Here is a 25,440-nt window from a genome sequence, read left to right on the forward strand (position 1 = left end):
TGTTCTCATGGGGACCCACTCTTCTACAGACAGGCCCCCCACCCCTTCCAGTTCACTTGTGGCCTCTCCTAAGAACCCTGCATGGAGGGTGGAAGTCCAAAGCTTCTCTGTGCTCTGCTTAGTCACTCAGTTGTGTCCGACTCTTTGCGACCCCATAGACTGTAGCCCACCAGGCTCCTCCATCCATGGGGATTCTCCAAGCAAGAATACTGGAGTGGGTTGATATGCCTTCCTCCAGGGGATCTTCCCCACCTGGGGATGGAACCCAGGTCTCCCACAGTGCGGGCAGATTCTTTACCATTTCACCAGGCAAGCCCAAGAATACTGGAGTGGGTAGCCGATCCCTTCTCCAGGGGATCTTCCTGACCCAGGAATCGAACCGGGCTCTCCTGCATTGTAGGCGGATTCTTTACCAGCTGAGTTACCAGGTAAGCCCGGAAAACTTCTCTAAGGCGCCAAATGGCCAGGGCGCTGGAGCCGGTGGCCGTCAGGGGTGGGTACCCTCCGGATCTAGCCGAGGGTGGTTTTTCCTTTGGAACCTGCCTCCAGTCCTTTGCCCTCCATGTGTAGAGGGTCCATCTAAGAGGAGAAGAAAGGGCAAGACCCGGAGCTGAGGATGGGGGATGGAGGTGTAAAGCGATAGCTCTCAGCTGGAGGATGGGAACCACTGACTTTTCCCTCTTAGGTCCCTGCCTGCTGGGTCCTTGAACCTTGCTCCCGCCTGCATCGAGTTCCCGGAGCTCCGAGGCCCCACAAGAATCTGTAAACAGCTGACCTATTCCACTCCTTTCCCGTGCGCGGGCATCGCTCGGGTCCCCGGAGGGGGCGTGGAGGACGCCGGGCCGCGGCGGGGGAGGGGAGGTGACCACTGCCCCCTCCGGGATTAAGTCCCTCGTGGCCCAGGGTGGTGCCGGAAGCCCGCTCCAGTGGCCCGGGGAAGGGGAGGTGCCCGTGGGTCCCCGCACCGCGCCGCGGCCCGCGCGGAGACGGAAAGTCCTAGGAGGTGGGCACACGGGCGGGGCTCCCTCTTGAACGACCGCAAGCACGACTCGCAGAGTCCCGATCCTGGCCGATCCTCCGCCAGCGGCTGGCGGTGTCGCCCCGGCGCTCGTCTCCCGCGCCCTCATCTCGCTTTCGACCGCAGCGGCGGGACTGGCGCGTCCCTGCTGGCTCGGCGCTCTCCCCGGCGCCTCCTGCGTTCAGGCCGGGCGGCGGCCGAGCGTCGAGCCCGGCTCGGGCCGCAGGACCAAGTAAGGCGCGGATCGGAGGTGGGCTCGCCGGGCCGGGGAGGGCGCTCGCGGCGGGCAGCCCCTGGGCGCACCTGCCCCCGGGGCGGAGCGGAGCCGGGGCGGGGTGCGCCGGCTCGCAGGGCGCGGGCGCGGACGCTGGAGGGGGCTGTGGCTCTCCCGCTGTCCCCGCGGCTCGGGCGGCGAGGCGCTGGGGCTCCCCCGCCCCTTGCCGAGGGGCCGGCCCAAGCCCGGGGAGGGGCTCGCCTGCCTTCACTTCCCGCTCCCCGGCCTGGAGGCGGCGGGGCCGGCGCGGGCGCAGGGGGCTGCGGGCAGCGCTCGGCTGGCGCGCGGGGCGGGGACGCGGCCGCCGCCCGCTTTGCGCCGCTCCTCCCCGCGCTAGCGGCGCTCGGCCCGGCGTCGAGGCGGCCATGGCGACCCTGAGCCCGCTCCCCACCCACCCCGCCTGCTCCGCCCTCCCCTCCGCCCCGCGCCACCTTTGATGGCTCGGACCTCGGCCGGCCACCGCCAGCCCCGTGCGCGCGTCCGCGCCGCTGCCGCCGCCCGCGGGTATTAATAGCCGAGCGTCCTCGCCGCACGCGCAGCCGGAGCCGCCGCGCCCTCGGCCGCCCGGGGCTCGGAGCTGCGGAGCCCGGAGGCCGGGAGCGGGAGCCGGAGCCGCCCGCGCCGTGGAGGTAGGAGGCGCGCGGCGAACAATGACCGCGGCGGGCGGGCGGCAACTTGTGCGAGTCGGGCACCCGGAGCCGACCGATCCGGGCGCGGCTGGAAGGAGCTGCGTGGCCCGCGGGTCCTGCCCACGGGAGGTGTGGCGGGTGGCATCGGGCTTCCTCTTAACTAAGGCGGGAGAGTCGCCCTCCAGCCAGGCAACAATAGCCGGAGCTCCGGGGCCTCAGGGCCCCGCGCCGCCCCTTGCGCCCTCCTCTCACCTCGGCGGACTCGAGCCGCGGACTCCGCGCGCGTCCCTACTCTCCTCTCCCCGCCCCGCGGCGCCCTCCCCCCGCTTCCTCCCATCCCACCCGGCGCGCTGACAGCGCCCGACGCGGCTTCCGGACCTCCGGCCGCAATCGGGGCTCCCGAGGCCGCCCGCGGGCCGGGGGGTGGCCGCTGGCGCGGGTGCTCGCGGCTCGCCCACGCGCGGCGCGGGGACCCCGGGTGGGTGACAAAGAGGAACACGCCCTCTCGCCGAGTTGTATTTTTGTCCCTCGTTACCGCCAGCCTTTATGGAGACCAAAGTTTCCCCCCCCCCCCCACCGCTTTTTTAAAAGCAAAGGACACAGATTTTTGTGGTGAGCGTTTCCAAACAACTTCTGATTGTGGTTTTACGATTTAAGTTCCGGAAACTTTAGCTGTGTGATCCGGCCAGACCCTTTGAGAGTGTGTGCATGTGTGTGTGTTTTATTCGAGGGGGAACACGCGTTCCCGGGCATCAGTCTGGATGTCGTGTCTGGCCGTGGGAGCCCAGCTCTGGAATCTGTGCAGGGTCTCCCAGAAAACAAGCGAGGTGCGACGCACGAACTGAGGACCCTGGTTATCAGATCCTCCGCTTGAGATACGGAGAGATTGCCTCGCATCTGGAACAGTTTAGCCGGCTCAGCCTGTCTCTGTGATCCTTCTGGAGTACCATGGTGGCCTCTGGCTGTTTCATTTTATGGTCCTGGTTAACGTCTTGCTTGTTAGTTTCCCAGGTTTGACTTGCTCAGCCCTGCCCTCCCCTGTATTACTGTTCCACCCTGAGCCATGGCTTTTGGGGACCCCCATCTCCCACCCCGCAGGCAGCGTCTTCAGCCGGAGCCAAACCCCAGGCTAAACCCTGTGGGTTAGGTTCACTGTGCTTTGCGCCTGGTGACTTGGCCAAGCCCATTTCAGAACATCTTCCAGCATTGTCTTGCTTTTCTTACTCAGTCTAAACCGGACAGAAAGCAGGAAGAAAGGCTTTTTTGGTCCTGAGAGCTTTGGGACATTTGCCTTAAAAACTGTCCTTACTGTTGTGATCAGGCAGGCCCTTCTGAAGTCTCCAGCTTTTGGCTGTCTTCCACATTCCACAGCCTTTTGGTTGGGGCTTTACCTTCAGCCTTTCCGTAGGGTTGGTCTTCTGACAATGCTCTACATGTGGGTTCAGCATCCACATGGCTCACTTTATATTCCTGCAGCATCCTTCTGCAGCAAGGCACCAATATTGGAGTTACTCCAAGCACAACTGAACGTTTGTGTTTTTAGAATGTCTGGCTAATAGATCTGCTTCTGGGTAAAATAAATAGACACATGATTGGCCAGTGGCTGGCTTCCTGGGCGAAGTGTTGGTGGAAATAGTAAGCTGCTAGCCTAGCGCTTCCCATAATCTCTTCTTTCTTCTTTGTGGATGAGAAACTTGAAGTATCTGGTGATGATGTAGCTGTTCTCCATGGGGTCACAGACTCCTGCGTGTCCTCTGTAAGTTGGGCTGTGCTTTTTCATTCCAGGAGGGCTTCCCCTTTGGGAATCCTGAAGCGAGGTTTATAGTGTCCCTTTTCACACAATTAGTCTTTTCCTGGAATTTTATACAGGGATTGAATTCCCTAGGTCATAATAGAATACTAAGGCTACTCTGTGGCCAAATTTACCAAAAGGAGACTTAAAATCTACCCTAGATAATTTTCTTCTGGTGTATTGCAATTATGTCATAATTATCTGAAGACTGTGAGGAACTTGGGTGAGCATTTTTGTTTTTCTTTTCATTTAAAAAACTGTTGGAGGAAATGGTTTCTAAGAAGATAAGAATTGAATATAGTATTAAAAGGGCTACTTTTTTAAAGTGGAATTCATCCTTTAGCATTCATTGAACTCTAATAGTCATAGAAGAGTTTAATTCATTTGGAGAATGGTATATATTTGTAAGGATATATAAATATATATGCATGTGATAGACATCAGAAATGAACACTTTTTTCCATCCTTGAGGAGGTTAGAGAACACTAAAGAAGAGATGGAAGCCCAGTTTTTGCTTGCTGAACACTTTAGGAAAGATGGAATGTGGGTTTCCCAGAGGATGAGGGAAGTTGTGTGAATTTGTAGGTAGTTGGCTGATGCTTTGACAGCATGGTGAACCAGGCATTTCAAACAAACCTTTTGCAACTGACCTTGCATATTTCAGAGAGCTGCTTAGTGTTTTTGAGAAAGGCACTTTCCCCTTGTACTGAAGATGCTACAGATAAGAGAGGGTAAAGAATCCACCTGCAGTACTGGAGACCTGGGTTTCGATCCCTGGGTCGGGAAGATCCCCTGGAGGAGGGCATGGCAACCCACTCCAGTATTCTTGCCTGGAGAATCCCATGGACAGAGGAGCCTGGCGGGCTACAGTTGTGGGGTCGCAAAGAGTCAGACACGACTGAAGCGACTGAGCATGCACTTGTAATCCTAAAGTACAATCACTGGAGTCCTTTCTGTTGATACTTTGAGTGCCCAGTGTTCCAGGTGTTGCTTACCATTGTCTGGGAAGGGAAAGGGTGGGATTTTAAAGGTTCCCGCGGCTGCACCTCTCCCATTATTTGGTGCTTTTGATTGAAAGGAGGGCTCACCAAGCCTGACTGTTGAATGGGCAATGGTGGACCAACTTTTTTTTTCTCCTTGCTTTGTAATGGTTAGAGTTTCTGCTGTGGCCTCACTTCATCATACAGGCCCCTCACTCTATTTCCACCAGGTTACTGGCTTAAGCACTTCCACATGTCGGGAAAGATCAGAGCCCAACGGTTTCCATTCAAATTACTCGAAATAACTGATTTCACCATTTCATGCAGAATGCCGCCTTTGTTTTTAATCAAGAAGCCTCCAGAAACTGTTTATTTTAAAAGTGGAGAAACTGTCTTTTAATAGGCTTCCCTCCTCCAGGTTTAATCCAGTATAAAAATATTTTGCCAAGTGGATACTTTGAGCAAAAGAGAACAATTGATACATATTAAATGCCCACGCTCTAAGCCTTTGATATTTGTGAAATAAACCAGGGACCATAGGTACAAGGGGCCTAAAAGTGAGCGCATGCTCATTGCTGCCCATGAACTCAGGCAGTTTTCTTATTTAATATGGGATGGAAATTAGAGACAGACGGCAAGATTGGCAATTAAATTAATATGAGAATTCATCATTTACACTGAATTAATTTCATGTGTTAGATGGTCATATTTGTGCATACATTTTCAAACAAAAGGGACTTGGGCCAAATTAGATTATCTTTTTTCTATTATGTAAAATTCTTCATCCACAAGAGCAACTGCACTCTATGTGTAGACTTTGGGCTTTCCGTAATGGTATCGTATAAGAAGACATAAATCCAGTATTATGATGTCTTTCACTTTTGGTTCTCATCATATTAATTCAGGATCTGCCATATAGTGCATGACACACAACAAATCTTTGCTAAATATTTGCTGAGTGAATAAGTATAAACCTCATTTTCATGTCCTTTCAAGTTAGCCTTTAAAATGTTTAAGGGAAATCTGATATTAGCCCTGACAAGTTGTTGTTCTCTGGGAACTGGAAAATTTGATATTTGATTTCATTTCTGTTTTGATCTAATTTAACCATTGAAGCTAACCTTTAAAGTTAGGTATTGTAAAAATATACAGACTTATTTTTAAGAAATCGACACAAAAAAGCATGAAGAAGAAAGTAAAACCTACCTGAAAAATTTGCTTCTGGGATAACTTTCCTTTTTCCTGAGAGATGTTTCTTTGAAAGTTCCACGAGAGAGCGTTTATTGGGCTGTGCGCTTGCGTCAAGTTGCTGCAGTCGTGTCCGACTCCGCGCAACCCCATGGACTGCAGCTCACCAGGCTCTTCTGTCCATGGGATGCTCCAGGCAAGAATGCTGGAGTGGGTGGCCATTTCTTCCTCCAGGGGAATCTTCCCAAGCTAGAGGGTAACCTCAATTTTTGTGGGCCTTGAAGTTTGTTCCAGAATGATGAATTAGCTGGGTGTGCAATTCTGGATTATTGTTTCTGTGTTAATCCACTGTTTTCTGGTCCGTTTGTTGTTGCTGTTATGTCCGCTGTCAGACTAATTGTTATTTGTAAATAGTCTCTTTTTCTCTCTGGCTGCTTTTAAGACCCTTTGGAGTTCTGCAATTTCACAAAGCCTAGGTGTAATTTCCCCTTTCCTTTTACTCCTCTCTCTCCTCCTCCCTCTTCTTCTTCTCCCTCCTCCTTCCCCCTCCCTCCATCCTCTTATCAGTGTGCCCCTTTCTGCTGCCCTGCGTATTTCAGTGTCTGCTGTGTTGGTCTGGTCACCCTTGGCCACTCTGGTTGTTTCCAGTCTGGGCTGTTATGAATAAGGCTGCTGTGAACATTTGTGAACAAGTCTTTGTGCGGAGATCTGTTTTCCTTTTTATTGCTGGGTCTTATAATAAGTGTATGTTTATAAGAAACTGCCATCTGCTTTCCAAAGTGTTTGTACCATTTTATATTCCCACCAATGATATACGAGTGTTCCACTTACTCTAATCCTCATGAGCACTTGAAATTACCCATCTTTTTTATTTTGGCCATTCTGGTGGATGTGTTAGTGGTATCTCCTTGTGGTTTAATTTTATATTTCCCTGAAAGAGAATAATAGGTTTTCCTGTGCCTTTTGGCCATTTGTCTGTCTTCCTTCATGACGTGGCCATTCACACTTGGTTCTTTTCCATTGATTTTTGTCCGATTATTTCATATAGCTTTTGAGTGTAACTGACATGTAAGAAACCGCACATACTTAACGTCATCTTAGTTTACAGTTATGAGACTTCTGTATATATTCTGCATACAAGTACGTTGTTAGATAAATATATTACGAATATATTCACCAGGCTATTTTTTTAACCGTCTCTTTTTTTAATGGTATCTTTTGAAGAGCAAAATTTATGAGGAAAACATTGTACACGGTCTACTTATTGAGCTTATTAAAGGTCAGAGAATTTTTTTCAACTTTGGAAAAATAGCACAATTTTGTGTGTAAGACATACACTAATATCACTCTGTTCAGGAGGTCAGACCCCATTTACTTCATGCAGTTCTGATCTTTCCTGACTGAAACTGAGTTGAAAAGACAAGAAAATGGAGGAAAAACAAAACAAAACAAAACCCAACCAAATTCCTGCTTGTTTTGAAAAATCTGAGGAAACAAGGGGTTTAAGATTGTGATCAAATAAATAGATTTCCAAAATTCAAAATTGAGTTGTTTGTTCTTTTAGCACACAGAAGGATTGTGGAAAAGAAGTATTTTCAAAATCAACACCAAAAAATGGAGCCCTAGGAAAAAGCAAGATGTAACATTCTAAAAAGAGGTCAGGATGGCATATGTGGGTTCTTGTAAAAGCAGTTTAGTGTTCCTATATTGGTGTGAATTTTATCGTGTTATTTATGTATTCCCCTCATTTTCTGAACTGGATAACAAGCGTTGTCAGATCAGAAAGCATGTTTTCCTGATTTTTGTTTCTCCTGCTCATAGAAGGGAAATAAATATTGCTTGACTTGAATTAAAATTTGTGTCAGGACTGAAACAGAAGCAGACTCACAGAAACGGAGAACAGACTTGCGGTTGCCAAGGGGGAGGAGGGTGGGGAAGGATGGACTGGGGGCTTGGGGTTAGCAGATGCAAACTACTGTACACAGAATTGGATAAACAAGGTGCTACTGTAGAGCACCGTGACCTCTGTTCAAAATCCCGTGCTCAACCATAATGGAAAAGAGAAGTACATACATAAATAAATTAAAATTTTTCTGTGTTGAAAACTCCATGGCATTTTAGGATACGGAAGTTAGAGATTGGTATTAAAGGTAAGAAGAGTTGGGAATATAGATATTAAGATGAGACAGATCGGCCCTTCTGTATGTTGTCCATCTTTGTGATGTTGGGCAGGTTATTGGTGCTCTTTCTCTAAAACCTCAAGGGGCCTTCAAGAGTGCATTTATCGTCAAGTGATAGAATCTTTGACTTATGGCTGTGAAAGTCACCAATTAGTTGCCTTAAATAAGAGGAAAGGAAGGGGTCCCTGGTTCAGTGTCTCAGCTCACAGCATCACCCAGGACACAAGTTCTTTGTCTCCTTCTACCCTGCCATGCCCAGCTTGCTGCTTTCTGTACTTAGGCTTGTTGCCCAGAGGTTAATGGCACTGCTGCAGCCTGGTTAGCTGTTACTGCTAAGGGCTGCTGCAGTTCCATCCCGCTCAGTGTCACACATTTGTTGTTGTCAGGAAATAATGGCACGGCCTTCTTCACACTCCTTTTGTCCTTAATCAAAGGGCTTCTCAGAAGCTGCCGACACGTGGTGGTCTTTGAAGAAGGATCTGGGGAGTGTTTCTGTACTCTCACAGAGATACCCGATAGCCGGACTGAATGTGATGTCTGGAATCACAGCAGCCATGTTGTGATCAGCCTTGGGATGAGGCCAAGAGGATGATGGGCTGAAAGATGGAAGCAGAGTTCTTGTGGGCATCACTTAGTCACCAATCTTCCTGCACCTGGAGCTTAGTATACTAAATAATAGCAAGTTTTGTATACCAAATAATGCCAACCTGGACTTAGTGTATTAAACAATAAATTTACCCACTTTCTAATTCTGTTCTTGTTATCCAAAGCATCGTGACTGATGCATTCATTGGAAGACTTTGCCTTTCTTTTTAAAAAATATCTTGTCTTTTTTGGTCTGCTTTTAAAAAAATGAAGTGTAGTTGATTTACAATATTATGTTAGCTTCTGGTATACAAAATAGTGATTTGATATTTTTGTAGATTGTGCATCATGCTAGGGTAATTAGAATATTATTGACTGTATTCCCAGTGCTATTCATTATATCCCTGTGACTTCATTTTATAACAGAACATTTGTGCATCTTAATGCTCTTCACCTGGTTTGCGCATCGCCTCACCCCTCCTCCCTTTCGGCAGTTTTTCCTCTGTACCTGTGAGTCTGTTCCTGTTTCGTTATATTTATTCATTTGTTTTTTAGATTCCACATATAAGTGAAAATATGCAGTATTTATCCTTCTCTGTCTGACTTATTTCACTTAGCATTGATCCCTGTAGGTCCATCCATGTTGTCACAAATGGCAAACTTTCCTTCTTGATGGCTGAGTGACAGCCCATTGTGGACTATCCCTGTGTTTTCTCTATCTGCCCTTCTGTCAGTGGCCATTTAGGTTGTCTCCATGTCTTGGCTATTGTGAATGAAGCTTTAGTGAACACAGGGGTGTGTGTTTCTTTTTGAGTTAGTGTTTTCATTTACTTGAAGTAAATACCCAGGAGTGGAAATGCTAGATTGTATGATAGTTCTATTTTAATTCTTTGAGGAGCCTCTGTACTCTTTTCCATAGTGTCTGCACCAATTTATCAATATATTCCCACCTCCAGCGCTGGAGGGTTCCTTTTCTCTACATCCTCACCAATACTTGTTATTTCTTGTTTTTTTTGATGAGAGCCTTTCTGACAGGTTGGAAGACTTGATCTTTCATCTGCCATTTGACATTATCTATGAGAAAAAGAGTTTCTTACTGTTAATTATGTGGAAAGTGGCTTAGTGATCATACCAAGTTGCTGTGAAAGATGACGATTTTTAAGGACTGTAGGTATTTGATAACATGTGCGAATCTTATCACTATATCTGCATAAATTTCACCTTTTCCTCTCATGATGGCCTTGCAAGACATCTGCTTAGGATTGACCATTTGGAGTTTGGATTAGATTTATGAGGCCATTATTAATCAGAGATTAATGTCTTCCTTTATAATCTTGCCAAATCTTTTGATTCTCTGGCATGAAATCTTATTGGGGGCCAATGTTAGTAGCAGGAGCTGCCTGGCAATGTTAGGATTTGGGTAAACTGGAGATTCACTACATTCAAAAATTAGACACAGGTATTTATGACCCTGTAAAGAAAGGTTGAATGATTTTCTGATAATCTTAATCCAGGCAAATGAATTGAATGGAAAATATCCAAGTGAAGAACTTGCAGAATACAGAATTAGAAGATTCCAGTCTATTTTCATTTGATTGATATGACTTTTAAAAAAGAAATCTGGTCGTTCTCCCACCCCTTACTATCAAGTTGGTCAGGTGACCAGGGTAATTTGCATATTCACTGCCATTTTATTTTTACTTCATTTTGTGCAAGGATTTATCAACTTAACAGGTATTTGATTGACCAGCTGTGTTGAATTACTAGTTACTATTGGTGCCACAAAATTAGGCCCCAGTTCTCTGCTGTCAGAGTGTAGTATCCAGACCAGATTGGAGAAGTTATCTAGATAATTACAATATGACAAGAGCTTTGCAAAAGGTGCTGTAGGGTGGAAGTGTTCAGATATTAAGACATTGGGTTCTGGTTGGAAGTTGCGTTTAAGTTGAGCTTTCAGTGAAGAAGTGTGTTTTTGTTTGTTAACTTGTTTGCTCATTTTGGTATTCCCTTTGTGCTCTGCTTTTTGTAACAGGATTAGAAAAGTATTCATGTATAAAACAGAAAGTAAAAATTCCTTGCAATCCTGCTGGTCAGAATTTATGAAAATTAAAATTTGATTTATTTCCATTTGACTTTTGGCATATTCAATATGTTCCCAGTATTTGTCTCTCTACATACAGACATACCTTTTTTAAAAATTGTGAGAACAATGCGTGTATAATTAGAAGCCACTTTCCCGCCTTAACCGCTGAGTGTTTTCCATATTGAGTTTTCTTTGAAATGAAAATTTAATGACTTTATAATGTTTTCCTGTATAATTCTACATAATATACCTAACATTGCCCTTTATTGGTCTGTTTTTTTTTTTTTTGCTTGCAATATTTGAGTGCTGTGACTATCTGTAGTGGAAAGAGGGTTCTTTTGTTGCAAGGGGCAGACACCCACCTTGAGTCATAAGAGGTAGAATGGGGAATTTGGTAGCTCTCAATACCAACCCCAGAACAGGCCAAGGTGAATTGTCTCAGGAATTGAGACCTGGCTGTGAAGACTCCATTGACCTGTGGGATTGGCTTCATGTTCCTAGTTCTCTCCACTGGCGCTTTGGGACAGTTTGCTGGTGATGGTAGGGCTGCCCTGCGCATCGCAGGAACTGTAGCATCCATTGTTGTTTAATCACTGAGTCGTGTCTGACTCTGCGACCCCATGGACTGTAGCCCTCCAGGCCCCACTGTCCATAGGATTTCCCAGGCAGGGTTACCAGAGTGGGTTACCATTTCCTTCTCCAGGGGATCTTCCTGACCCAGGGATCGAACCTGCATCTCCTGCCTTGGCAGGTGGATTTTTTACCACTGAGCCACCGAGGAAGCCCATAGCATCCACGGCCCCACCTTAAAAGTCAGGCAGCGACCCCCCGCCCACCCCCATCCCCCCGAGTCATGCTGGTGATTCATCACACCTTTTCGCTTGTTCCATTCCCGGGGATGAAACGTTCATGCCAGTCATGCTGGGATTGAGACTCACCAAGTTGAAGTTTGAACCCCCTTCTCCCCCCCAGGAAAGGACTCCTGTTTTGGCCAGATGAGGGACCCCTCTTGTGACGGAGGGGTGTACGAGGATGGGGTGGGGATGAGGAACAGCAGCCTTTCCAAGTGGGTAGGATTGACACACAAAAATAAGGGGAAATAACTTCCTGGGGGAGAGCCCAGCAGGGAAGGAGGGACAGGGACAGGAAGGAGGGGCACCGTCCATACCTCCTGGGGCTGTGCTGAAGCTGGAGGATTCCCATCAGGACAAGGTTGATGTCTGAGCACCGAGAGCTGCAGTTCTAACCTAATGGTCCCTTGTGAGCGGCGTCACAGTGGTTAGATATCAGCCTCAAACAACCTTCCTCTCGCTTATATTCAGACACACCATCCAGAATGGGAGGAGAGAGGTGGAACTCGATCGAGCTTGCTCAGGGTGAGTCTGTAGCAAAGCTGGCCCCTGCAGAAGCCCACCAGGTAGGCTGGAATGGGAGTTGTGCCTCTACGCTCTTTTATCACTTGTGATGACTCTCGAGATGCCCCCTGCCTTCTTGAATTCTGGCCACACTGGGTCTTCCTTGTGGCATGCAGGCCATCTCTGCTTGCAGCCTTTGGGCTTCTCTTGTTCCTGGTTTATTTCCCCGTGGTACGTAGGATCTTAGCTCCCCAATCCAGGGATCGAACCTGCATCCCCTGCATTGGGAAGGTGAATTCTTAACTGCTGGACCATCAGGGAAGTTCCATGTGCTCCCTTTCTCTGTTGTTGGTCAGAGGCACTTAGTAAGCAAGGGTGTTAGCTCCTGGCAGCCCTAACCAGTCCCCAGCAGACAGGACTGTTTCGGGACAACCATATGCTGAGAGAGAAGATACCCATATGTGACCCAGCCAAGCCGTGCCCGTTTTGCTAATTCCCTATCAAAGCAGTGTCTCTGTCTCAGTTCCATTGGCTTACCATTGGAGATTATCCACAGAGGCTTTGGCGAGCCCCCAGGGGAGTGCCGAAGGCGGCTGCTGCCAATGGCGTCCTGACTGGTTTCATCCATAGAGTAGCTCGCATCATTAGTTACTCCCTGATGTGTGGATTTTGCCTTTTCCCTCAGAGTTCATTTCTGGAGGTCAGGAGCTGTGTCTCAAAACTTCTGTTCTACTTTCTGGGTACTTAAAACGGAGTCTTTCTTTGATGGATTAATGAGGATCTTATCATAGGATCTCAGGCAGCTGGAAAAATCACAACTCATTAGAGTCTCAATAACTCTTCACAAGTTAGAATAAAACCGATCTCATTTCTTGCAAAGGTCTGTCAAGCACCTTTTACCCGGAGGGCACTCTTCCTGAGATTGACAACAGTGAACAAAACAGGCTGAAAAATCCTCGTCTTCAAGGGGACAGTGTGTATATATAGGTCCAAATTGAGACATTTTTGACACTGAAAGGCGCTAACTGCCTGGGGTGTCAGAACAAAAGGCGTCTAGGTGGATGGTCACCCTTGTGCTCAGAGAGTGGCCCAAAGTGTGTGCATGCGTGTTTCGTCGCTCAGTTGTGTCTGACTCTTTGCAACTGGGTGGATTGTAGCCCGCCAGGCTCCTCTGTCCATGGAATTCTCCAGGCAAGAATACTAGAGTGGGTTGCCATGCCCTCCTCCAAAGGCTCTTCCTGACTTGATTGAACCTGGGTCTGTTGATTCTCCTGTATTGGCTGGCGGGTTCTTTACCGCTGAGCCATATGGGAAGCCTGGCCCAAAGTGGGGTTTTGGGGGGTGGGGGCTGGTTTTCCCCTGAGGCTGTCATATGCCCTCAGGATAGTCTGGGTCCTGTGACTTCAGGGATGTACCCCATCATTCACCCACTGGACACATTTATTGAGAGTCCGTGAGGCTGTGTTTGTGTCCTCTTGAAAGATGGTTTGCTCTCAGGCAAGGCTGTTTGCAGGGACATACAAGTGGGAGGTTGGTCCTCTGGAGGAAAATAATGAATGGAATTGTTTGAGAGATGGTGGACTCCTGAGATACAGATCAGCAGATTCCAAGTAACTTGCTGGTAGAAGTCCTTTTGACCAGCATTTTTTTTTTTAAGCTTTGAAAATCAGCAGGGCTCTAGGCCCTGAAGGTGATTTAACAAGACACAGTTAAGGGGAAAAAGGAGTTGAGATTGCTTTGGAAGGAAATCACACGTACATTAAATTAAAAAATATATATATTTATTTACAGTAAAAGTGCCCTCTCTGCCCCCTGTAGCGTTCTATGAGTTTTACTATGTGTGTGGATTTGTGTGACCAACAGCACAGTCAGGATGTGGAATTAAAAAAAAAAAACGTTTATTTATTTTTGGCTGTGTGTGGTCTTTGTTGTTGCGTGGGCTGCTCTCTAGTTGCATGAGTGTGCAGGCTTCTCACTGCAGCGGCTTGTTGTCAGTCACAAGCTCTAGGGCGCGTGGCTTCACGTGCAGCGCGTGGACTCTGTAGCTCCCGGGCTCTAGAGCACAGGCTCAGTAGTCAGGGCATATGCGTAGTTGTTCTGTGGCACGCGGGATCTTGCCAGGCCAGGGGTCGAACCTATGTCTCCTGGCACTGGCAGGTGGATTCTTTAACCACCGGGGAAGCCCCAGGATATGGACCATTTTGAGCAGCTCAAAACATTCCCCTGTGTTGTTCCTTTCCTTTGGTTCACCTTCCCCTGTCCCCTCCCGCCACCCCTGTTACCGGCTCCTCTTTGCTGTGGCACTATCTGTTCTTCAGAACGTCTTATAAGTGGAATCACAGTGCGTGAACCTTTTTGGAGACTGGTTTCTTTCACTCACTCACACAACGTCTCTGAGATTCTTCTGAGTTGTTTTTAACATCACTCTTCCCCTTTGGTTGCCGAGTACTGTTCCGTTGTATGGATGTACCACAGTCTGCGTAGCCATTGCTTGTTGAAGGATGTTGGGGTTGTTTCCAGTTTGGGGCAATTGTAAATAGAATGGCTACTTGTGCAGCTGCTAGAAGCTTTCATGTGCAGGTCTTAATATGGGTGTGATTTCTCACTGGGAGGTGCCCAGAAGTGGTGTCCTGAGCATGTGATGTTGTCCGTCATTTTCTTTGTAGCTGTTTGAACAGGTGTGTAGTGGTGTGTCAGCATGGCTTTTATTTTTTGTTTAACAAAACATGCTGAGAAAACATCAGTATAGGAGGGGCTTATTCAAAGATAATGACTCCTATGTCTGACGCAGGATACAGCATGCTTGGGGCTGGTGCATGGGGATGACCCAGAGAGATGTTATGGGGAGGGAGGTGGGAGGGGGGTTCATGTTTGGGAACGCATGTAAGAATTAAAGATTTTAAAATTAAAAAAATAAAAAACTAAAAAAAAAATAAAATAATAAAATAAAATAAAATGAAAAAAAAAACCACCAAAGATATTGACTAGATCCTTTCCTGGGCTACATGGTGGTGGTTTATTTTTATTTATTTGTTTTTTTAATGGTGGTGGTTTCGACACTAAGTCGAATCCTTGAGTCTGAGTCTCTGCGACCCCATGGACTTTATCGCCTGCCAGGTTTCTCTGTTGTTTTGCTGAGAAGTTTCACTTTCATCTCAGGTTCAAAGGATGTGTTAACAAAATAAGGCACTTGTTATATACAAATAAATAATACCAATATTTATCAGAGAATTAGGACTTCCCTGGTGGCTCAGATGGTAAAGCGTCTGCCTACCATGCTGGAGATCGCAGTTCGATCCCTGGGTAGGGAAGATCCCCTGGAGAAGGAAATGGCAAACCACTCAAGTACTCTTGCCTGGAAAATCCCATGGATGGAAGATCCTGGTAGGCTACAGTCCATGGGTTGCAAAGAGTCGGTCACAACTGAGTGACTTCACTTTCACTTTCATTAGAGAATTATCTAGCTTACTTTCAATATACTAACATGAAAAGACAAGAGAAACAGCAGAGGATACTTCACCAAATTGGGTTTAGACCAACACCCAGACTCAAAGAGCGCTGGGAAGTCCCGGGACACAGCACATCTGGAGTCTCAACTGGGAAAAGGTCCCAGGCAGCACATTGGCTCTGGGGGTGAGACTTCAAAGATTGCAGTTCGGTTCCCTGTTCATAATCCCAGGAGGAAAACCGATATCATCATCAATCTGTGAGCAAATAGCAACTCTGGTGTCATGCTAATGTTGTTTGTTTTGTCTTGAAAAACTTGGAATATTGTTCAGCCTGGGGCTTGGTTGGCCAGACCCCCTCCAGGGGCTCAACAATCTCAAGACTATCTCATCTGTGGTGCGGCAAGTGCTGCACTCACAGCAAGCAGTCTCTAACAGTTAACAGTCAGGGCAGTGTCCTGGCAGGTTAGGAGCAAGGTCAGAGGCCTGTTCTGCTTTGTCTCTGAAGCCTAAAGAAGACTATTTATTTAATTTCCCTAACATCTGTCCATGGGATTTCCCAGACAAAAATACCAGAATGGGTTGCCATTTCCTCTCCAGGGCCTCTTCCCAACCCAGGGATTGAACCCGTGCCTCCTGCATTGCAGGTGGATACTGAGCCACTAGGGAAGCCTATAAGCAGAGGCTTAATAAACTCTGTTAGCTGCCCATTTTTGGAAGGGATGAATCAAAAAGAGCAATTGTGTATATGAAAGCTAAGGCTCAGAATGTAACAATGCCAGCAAGAAATACAGGTAAGTAGCATGTGGCCCAGCAGCAGCATGTGGCATAGATACTTAACTCAGAGATCTGATAGGGTGTGGAGGTTTGATTTGAGTATCTTGTTAATTCTCTATGTGAATATACAGTGATAATGATTGAAAGAATTATAGCAGCAACTGAAAGGCAGTGGAGACCTGGAGGAAAGAGCACAGGCTTCAGGGCCTGGATTCATTATCTGCTACTGTGTGACACACTTCTCCCAATTTGAGTGACTTATGTTAGCAGACCCAGGTTCGATCCTTGGGTCAGGAAGATCCCCTGGAGAAGGGAATGGCAACCCACTCCAGTGTTCTTGCCTAGAGAATTCCATGGACAGAGGAGCCTGGCGGGCTACACAGTCCATGGGGTCACAAAGAGTCAGATGCTACCTAGTGACTAACCCACACGTCAATAGTAAATAATGTCATCATCGCCTTGGAGAAGGCGATGGCATCCCACTCCAGTACTCTTGCCTGGAAAATCCCATGGACGGAGGAGCCTGGTAGGCTGCAGTCCATGGGGTCGCAAAGAGTCAGACACGACTGAGCGACCTCACTTTCACTTTCACTTTCACAGCTTCTCTGGGGCAGGACTCTGGGAGTGTCTTAGATGGGCAGTTCTGGCTTGGATATTTGCTGTAGAGATGTCAGCGCTGTGGTAGGGTCTGTTTCCAAGGGAGCATCTCAGGTAGGCTGCTGGAGTGTCCTTACAGCGTGGTGGATAGGTTGTCCCAGAGTGAGTAGTTCGTGAAGAGACCAAGGTAGAAACTCCCGTGACGTTAATGACCTAGACTGGGAAGTTCTACTAGGTTGCTTCCTCAGATTCTTGATCACACAGTCCAGCCATGATTCAGTGGGGGGTTGACTACACAAAAGTGGGGGTGCCAGTTGGCAAGGGTCATTGGGAGCCATCTTGGAAGCTGGCTCCCATGGGACTGGAGGGACCTGTGTTACAGAAAGAGACTCACAGACTTAGAAAACGGACTCCTGGTTGCTGGGGGGAAGGGATAGTTGAGGACTTTGGGAAGGACATGTACACACTATTTTTAAAATGGATAACTGCCCCCCGCCCCCACAATTGGATAGCACATGGAACTCTGCTCAATGTTATGTGGTAGCCTGGATGGGAGGGGGTTTTGGCAGAGAATGGATACATGTTTATGTACGACTGAGTCCCTTCACTGTTTGTCTGAAACTGTCACGACATTGTTAATTGGCTGTACCCCAATACAAAATGTTTTTGGTGTTAAAAAAAAAATGAAATCCCAGAGTCAGCGTTATCAGATCCACAGTTGGTGGTGAGGGTCAAGGCCTGTGGCAGGGGAACAGGGGCTTTTCCCTGGGTGGTAGGTACCTTGGCAAAGACTGAAGGTTGAAAAATTCTCCCGGTGGTTTGATTCCTTTTATTTAAATAATGCCTGCGAAAAAATAAATAAATAAATAAATAAATAAATAAATAAATAATGCCTGCGCTTTGCTGTAGGAAGGAGAATCTGAGAGAGACAGAGGTGGTCTGTCTGCTCACTGTGCCATGCTGTTTGGGTGCCACTTTCCTGCTTATCCTGTAACCAGGGTAGGCGTCATTCTCCATTCTCACTTGCTGTCTTCCCCTGGCATAGCTCAGTGCTAGGAATGGCCCTCAGTTCTGACAGCTGAAGATGCAGATAAGAAAAGTCTAGTGGCTGAGACTCAGTACTCCCAGTGTAGGGGTCCCAGGTTCAATTCCTGGTCAGGGAACTAGTTCCCAGGTGCCGCAACGAAGAGTTCGAATGCCAGGACTAAAAGAGCCTGCATGCTGCAAGGAAGACCTGGCATAGCCAAATAAATAAATATTAAAAGAGAGAGAGAGAAAAGTCCATCACCAGAGTGATGGTAGGGAAAACTCAATAGCCCAGCAAAACCTATCCCCAGAAAATTGCTTGAAAGTCTCCTGCATGGGCTGGAAGTCTTCCTAGGAATCATATTCGGCTTCTTCTTGGAATCAGGATTTGGGCTGCCAGTTTTAAAGCAGTGTGTGCTTGCACGTTTAGTTGGTCTTTTCTCAATGAGGAAGATGTTGTCCCCATTTTACAGAAGAGGAAGCTGAGTCTTAGATTTCTGGTTAACATGCCCACAGTCATACACAGTTTATCAGTGAAATCAGGTTTTCCTTAAGTCCATGCTCTTTGTGACTCAGTTAGGGACCTTCTCCTAGTACAGCTGTAGGCAAGCACACCAGACCAGGGCGACCTGAGATAGATCTGCAAGTTCAGGATCAGACTCTGTCTTTTGTTTTGTTCTTGTTCTGTCAGCCAATCTTGTCTAACTCTTGGCAACCCCATGGACTGCAACATGCCAGGCTTCCCTGTCCTTCACCATCTCCTGGAGTTTGCTCAGAGTCATGTCCATTGAGTCCATGATGTCATCCAACCATCTCATGCTCTGTCGCCCCCTTCTCCTCCTGTCCTCAATTTTTCCCACCATCCAGGTCTTTTCCGGTGAGTCGTCTCCTCGCATCAGGTGTTCAAAGTATTAGAGCTTCAGCATCAGTCCTTCCAGTAAATATTCAGGGTTGGTTTCCATTAGGATTGATTTGATCTCTTTGCAGTCCAAGAGACTCTCAAGAGTCTTCTCCAGCAGCACAGTTCAAGCCTTTGCTGGTGGCTCAGATGGTAAAGAATCTGTTTAACAGTGTGTTATTTTGTTCATTGTGAATTAAAAAAATTTTTTTTCTGATTTTTAAAAAATTAATTAAATGAAAGATGATCTTAGTTGTTGTGAGTTTTGGCATCCCCTTAAATTTCACATCCAGGGCCATGCCTCACTTGCCTCACCTTGACCCCACGCAGCCAGTGGCTCTGGAGTCAGAATGAGGAAGGTCTGATCAGCTCACGGGAGTTCAGCATCCTTTTCAGCATTGTGATACTATTTTATTTTCCCCTTTGAGACATTTCGGGGGACGAGTCACCAGTCTTAGAGGACACGTCTTGGCCCTTTGCCGTCGCTGCTCTGTCCCAGCTTGACACAGTGGTTGGTTCCAAGGTTACTTACAGAATTTCAGCTCTGAGACCCTGACGCCCAGGTCTGATGAAGGCCTGTTAGAGTTTCGGAGAGTGGTGTTTTGTCACTCGGCGTGGATGTTTGGGAGCTGCAACAGGAAGGAGATCTGTTTTCAGCTTAATAGCCACATGATAAAGGACCTATGCCATGAGGCTTTCCCGGGCGCCGATGCCAGCCTGGCACTGAGTACTGTCGCTCTGCTGGCAGAGCTCGTGTGGTTCAGGGATCTGGCTGCACTAGCCTGGTGCAGGGGGATGGCTGCCCACTTCTCCCCTGCGTTGCTTACAGAGTGGCTTGGGTAACCCGAACAGATCAGAAGCCTGGCCTGATGTATTTCACATGGGCATTAGCTGTGCTTCCTTGAATCCTTTTTTTTAAATAAAGCTTTTTAAAATCACCTTGTTTGTTTTGCATAGTCTCTTTTTTAATTGTAAAAATAATAGGATCGTTGTAGAAACTTTGAAAAGTGAAGAAGAGTGGTTTGGCAAATACACATACTCACACATGGATTGTTCTCCTCTTCATATTTGCTTTACATACCTTTCTTTCCTTAGCTTAATTAAAAAAAAAAGGGTTATTTTAAGAGCAGTTTTAGGTCCACCGCAAATGGAGTAGAAAGCAGAGTATATACCCCTTCCTCACCTACTACCTCTCCCGTTACCAACATCCAACATTTTCCTTAAATTAAAATTTTTTTTTACTGTTTAATTTTTTTCAACTTTATAATATACATTTGTTTTGTGCAGTTCTCCCCCCTTAACCTTGCTTCAGTAGTCCTTAATGTGGTTAAGTTCAAAGGTCTCATGAGGTCACTTCCTGTTGACCTTTCTTCAGAGGAATGCAGTTGGGCTCACAGTGGGGAGGCGGGGGCGGGGGTGGTCCCTGGATGACCTGCTCTTTGAATATTTATCATTCAAAGAGATGATGTGGAGATTGCGAAGAATGTCCTTATAAGGATGTAGGGGCCTGATGAAGACTCACTGCTTCTGCCTGTCTTATCTCTAGATTCTTTTTTCCTCATGGCATTTGCGGGCAGGGGGCTTGGGATCTACTTTCTATTAGAAGTGTGTAGCCTTCCTCACGGGTTAGAAAATAGAACTGTAGCAGGAGTGTTTCCAGAAACACCTAACTCTGACTGATGCTTCTGGAAGTGAATACCGCTCCGGGGCTTGCCTGCTTGCCAGGTTAGGGGGTTGAAAGTGGTGCAGGATTTCCAAAAGAAGGGGTGGGTGAGATCCGGGAACACAGACTGCCTTCTCAGTGGTGTGTGCTGGGAAGAAACACCTTTCACTGGTGTACCTGTAGACACTGGTTTAGTTTGCTCATTTCTGTGGGACTGCTGCCTGGCACAGGCTGTGGCCATCGTCAGTAGCCTTTAAATCTTTGTTCAATAAAGAGAACTGAGACTCTCTTTGGGGCCTTGTTGCTAAAATGACCTTGAACCTCTTAAACCTGAGCCGACCTTCTCACCAGCTGTTGGGCTCCCATGGTCTGTAAAAGCCTTGAATTTATAGTCGCATGTTGATGGCAGGTCCAAATTTACTCCTCACCCTGCCCTCTAGACAGCATGTTAAAAAGCAGAGACTTTGCTGTGCCAGCAAAGGTCTGTCTAGTCAAGGCTATGGTTTTTCCAGTGGTCATGTATGGATGTGAGAGTTGGACCATAAAGAAGGCTGAGCACCGAATAATTGATGCTTTTGAACTGTGGTGTTGGAGAAGACTCTTCAGAGTTCCTTGGACAGCAAGGAGATCAAATCAGTCAGTCCTGAAGGAAGCCATCCCTGAATATTCACTGGAAGAACTGATGCTGAAGCTGAAGCTCCAATACTTTAGCCACCTGATGTGAAGAGCTGACTGATTTGAAAAGACCCTGATGCTGGGAAAGATTGAGGGCAGGAGGAGAAGGGGACGACAGAGGATGAGATGGCTGGATGGCATCACCGACTCGATGAGCATGAGTTTGAGTAAACTCCCAAAGTTGGTGATGTCAGAGAAGCCTGGCGTGCTGCGGTCCATGGGGTTGCAAACAGTCAGACAGGACTGAGCGACTGAACTGAACTGAACTACCCTCTGACACTGTCTGCTTTAGCATCCCCGTCCTTTAGCTTCCGGCCTTGGTTTTAGCGTCTCAGACACAGGCCTGCTTAGCCTCTTGGGAAGTTAGAGATGCTTCCTGTTCTGTGAATGGCAGAGGTGCCTCGCACATCAGGTGCTTGACAACAAATACTCACCTAGAGGAGAAAAAGAACTTGTTTGGGGGCCATGATATCCTACATTATTGGTCTGTAAATTAAACCTAGGATGGTCTTTTCTAATAGTCTTAATTACCCCTCTTTAGCTGAATTCTGAGTAAATTACTGGATAGGTTGAATCTATGAATAATGTCATTGGCACCAACTCCAGAAATAGTCTTTTTAGCGAACAGTAAGTGTACCTAATCGCCTTTAAGACTGCGGGGGAGAGGAGTGAAGAAAGCATGAGGAAGTTGCCATGTGGGTATTTTGCCTCTATTAAGATTTGTTGATTGGCTGGCTACCTAGACCAATTTCTTTTTTTTTTTAACTTTTTATTTTATATTGGAATATAGCTGATTAACAATGTTATGATAGGTTCAGGTGGACAGCAAAGGGGCTCAGCTATACATATACATGTGTGCATTCTCCCCCAGATAACTCTCCTCCCTTTCAGGCTTTGGCCAATTTATTTTTGTAAATAACTTCATATATATATATATATATATATATATATATTTTTTTTTTTTTTTTAAGGAGTGTCATTTGTCTTAACCAGATGAAGGTTGGTTGAACATCTGGACTCTGTTTACCTGACACCCACTGGTCAGCATTTCAGGGACTCTTGTTTTTGTGGAAAAAAGACATTTTCACTTGAGACTGAAAGAGCCAGAAAGTCCGGGGTGCTCTTTGTGGGTTTCTGCTGGAGTGTCTTGATTTTTCCTCACCGAATCTCTCGACTCCTTTGATTTGTGTTTGATTACACAGCAGACTGACACCTGGGTGGCTTTCCCTTTGTGTGCACTTTTACCTGCTGCTGTGAATCCAGTGGAGGCATTATTAATCTTCATAGAGCTTAGGCTTTGGTTTAATATGAACCAAGTTCATATTCTTAATTATTTGAAGGGCTGCAGAGCGAACTTCACCACCAGTGTTAGCTTCCTGCTCTGTCCTCCACTGTGCATTTTGTGTGGAAGGAAAGTCTCCTCTGTCTCTCTGAAAAAGAGCTCGTCTGGCAGGCCAAGAGGTTCCATCAGGAATTGTATCATTCATCCTCAAAATACTTTGAAATTTAGTTTGATTTTTAAATTCTTTTTGACTTTGGTAAAGAATAGAGACATGTATGTATCTAACTGAATCACTTTATACCTGTAGCTACACAACGTTGTAAATTATACTTCAGTCTTTAAAAAAAGGTGGTTAAAAAAATACTCGAAAAAAGAATTTAAAAAAAACTTATTTTAGATAGGCGTCTAGTTGACTTAGTGATTCAGATATATACACATATATACTTTCCAGATTCTTTCCCACTATAGGTTATTACAAAACATTGGATATAGTTCCCTGTGCTATATGGCAGATCCTTGTTGGTTATCTATTTTATGTGTGTATATGCTAATCCCAAACTCCTAATTTACTCCCTCCCCCCCACCCTGACCCCGCACCCCCCGCCCCCGCCACCGTACTTTCCCCTCTGGTAACTCTAAGTTTGTTTTCCACATGTGTAAACCTATTTCTTTTTTGTAAATAAGGTCATTTATAAATATATGATATATACATATGTATATATATTTTAGATTCCAGATATAAGCGCTATCATATGGTATTTGGCTTTCTCTGACTTTCTTCACTTAGTACAGTAATCTCTAGGTCCAGCCATATTGCTGCAAATGGCACAATTTCATTCGTTTCTATGACTGAATGATAGGCCATCGTATATAGATGTACGACATTCTATCTATTATCTGTTGATGGACACTCTTTAGGTGTCCATTAGGTGCTTCCATGAACAGGAGAACGCATGTTTGAATCTTGTCATTTGAACTTGTTATTTGTCTTTCTAAAAATTAAGTGTACTGTAATTTGGCATATCATGCTGTTATTGAATGAAGTGAAAGCCGTCTCAGTGCTTTGGGACAAATTGTAATGCCTGAAGTAGGTATTGTGGACATGCTGCTCTGTGCGTGGACCATCAGGCCTTGGTTTTCCACCCCAATAATTCAGGGCTCACAGCAGTTTGAACTCCGTCAGGCTGAAGTTTGTTTTAACTCAATGCTTTGGGAACAAGGTTTGTAGAGCAAATAGTGAAAATAAAGTTATACGGGGAACGTTTACTCTCTTTAAGAAGAGTTTTCCAACACTTTGGAAAGAATCATTTTTGATTCTTGCCCATTAAAAACAAACCTGGTAGGACCTTTATATGATAACCTCCCATCATTAAAAAAAAAGCATATCATTCCAGAAATATTTTATGCATAGCCATTTAACACAAATGGTAGCATATACTAGATATTATGTTGTATCTTGTTTACTTAACACACCCTGAAGATTATTTTATATTGGTATATACAGATCTGCCTCAGTTTTTATTGGCAGGGATGAGATGGCTGCATGGCATCACTGACTCGATGGACGCGAGTCTGAGTGAACTCCGGGAGTTGGTGATGGACAGGGAGGCCTGGCGTGCTGTGATTCATGCGGTTGCAAAGAGTTGGACACGACTGAGCGACTGAACTGAACGTTTCATTTTATGGGGAACCTTTCATTCCCCGTAAAGTTGTCCCTGTTGATAGACATTTATATTTCAAATGGTCTGCTGTTAATAAACAATGCTGCAGTGAAGGTTCTTGAAGTCTCTTTGTGAGTACATCTGAAATATAAATCCCAGAGGTGGGGTCTGCAGTCAGAGGGTGTATTTCTTTTTAATGTAGATAGATATTGCCACTTGGCCCTTCAGGAGTTCATTCATTTGTTGTACTAACTCATACATAGTTCTTACTTTATGCTTTTTCAAGTACTTTGTGGATGTTAACTTGTTTAATCCTCAGAGCAACTCTTAGAAGTACTGTGGTTATCACATCTTTACAGATAAAGGAAACTGAGGTCACAGAGATGATGTAAGCTGGCTAAGGGCCAGCTCCAGTGAGTGGTGAGCTAGGACTTGAACCCAGGCCATCTGAATCCAGAGACCCCTCTGAATCATCGCACTGACTGCCTGTTCCAATGAGCAACCACAGTCATGTCCAATGTTCGCATTTCCTAATCTGATCAGTGAGAAATGTTAGGGTTTCTTAATGATCCCTTGTGTTTTTCTTACTGCTTTTTGAGGTTGGAGACATTTTCAGATGTTGATGAGCCATTTGGACATTTTTGGGGTATCTATCCACTACTTGTTCTGTCCTTTGTCCATTTTTCTGATTGATATATATAGGAGTGCCTTTGCCTGTGGAGGAGATTAGCCCTCTGTCAAGTGTATTTAAATGCTTTGTCCTGCTCTGTACTTTGCTTTTTGGCTCTGCACTTTGTCACTGTTTGCTTCCTTGGCGTCTGGGGTCTAGGTCATGTTTGGAGAGAGCTTCTGCTGTCTGAGAGCATTTTTTAAAGTCTCATAACTTCTTCTAGAACTTTGTGGTTTATTTTTTTTAATTTATGTTGGTTCAGAGAATAATGTCAGAGTCAAAGGTGGCCAGTTTCCATTTTTGCCCAATTTTCCTTTCCCTGGACTTATTATCTAACTTTTCTTCCACTTCATTTTCCATATAATTACCTAATTCAGTCCAAAATTCTCATCTCCTGCCTGAATCCCTCTTAGTTTATTCAAATTCATCAGATGCTCAGTCCCTGTTTTATCCCCAGTCCTCAAAGGGATTTGTCTGGAGGTCTGAGTTGCTCCAGTCTGGCCTGGCTTTGTCTCTTTCCTGGTGAGCATCCCGCCATCTCCTTTACATCTCCTGGCCATCCCCTTTACTTCTGTTACCTGGTGTAGGATCTCTGATGTTACCCTAGGAATCCACCCCCTGCACGCCCCATCCACCCCCCCCCCCGACTTCTCTTCCTGAA

At 46.2% G+C, this 25,440-nt stretch overlaps 1 protein-coding gene across 5 annotated transcripts in view; it reads left to right on the forward strand.

Moving 5' to 3' along the window:
- The first annotated feature begins 752 nt into the window (after nucleotides 1-752).
- The window catches only part of FARP1 (FERM, ARH/RhoGEF and pleckstrin domain protein 1), a 307,741-nt gene continuing 283,053 nt past the window's right edge, over nucleotides 753-25,440 (forward strand). Inside the window, exon 1 of one of the 5 annotated variants that reach the window (XM_069601923.1) lies at nucleotides 753-1,250. The gene's annotated coding sequence lies outside the window, so the exon portion shown is untranslated. Of the gene's footprint in view, nucleotides 1,251-1,397; nucleotides 1,922-25,440 lie in introns of those variants that run through there. The other 4 variants (XM_069601925.1, XM_069601920.1, XM_069601922.1 and 1 more) reach the window with 4 other exon arrangements.

The sequence above is a fragment of the Ovis canadensis genome, chromosome 10, assembly GCF_042477335.2.
Source record: "Ovis canadensis isolate MfBH-ARS-UI-01 breed Bighorn chromosome 10, ARS-UI_OviCan_v2, whole genome shotgun sequence".
NCBI classification, from domain to species: domain Eukaryota; kingdom Metazoa; phylum Chordata; class Mammalia; order Artiodactyla; family Bovidae; genus Ovis; species Ovis canadensis.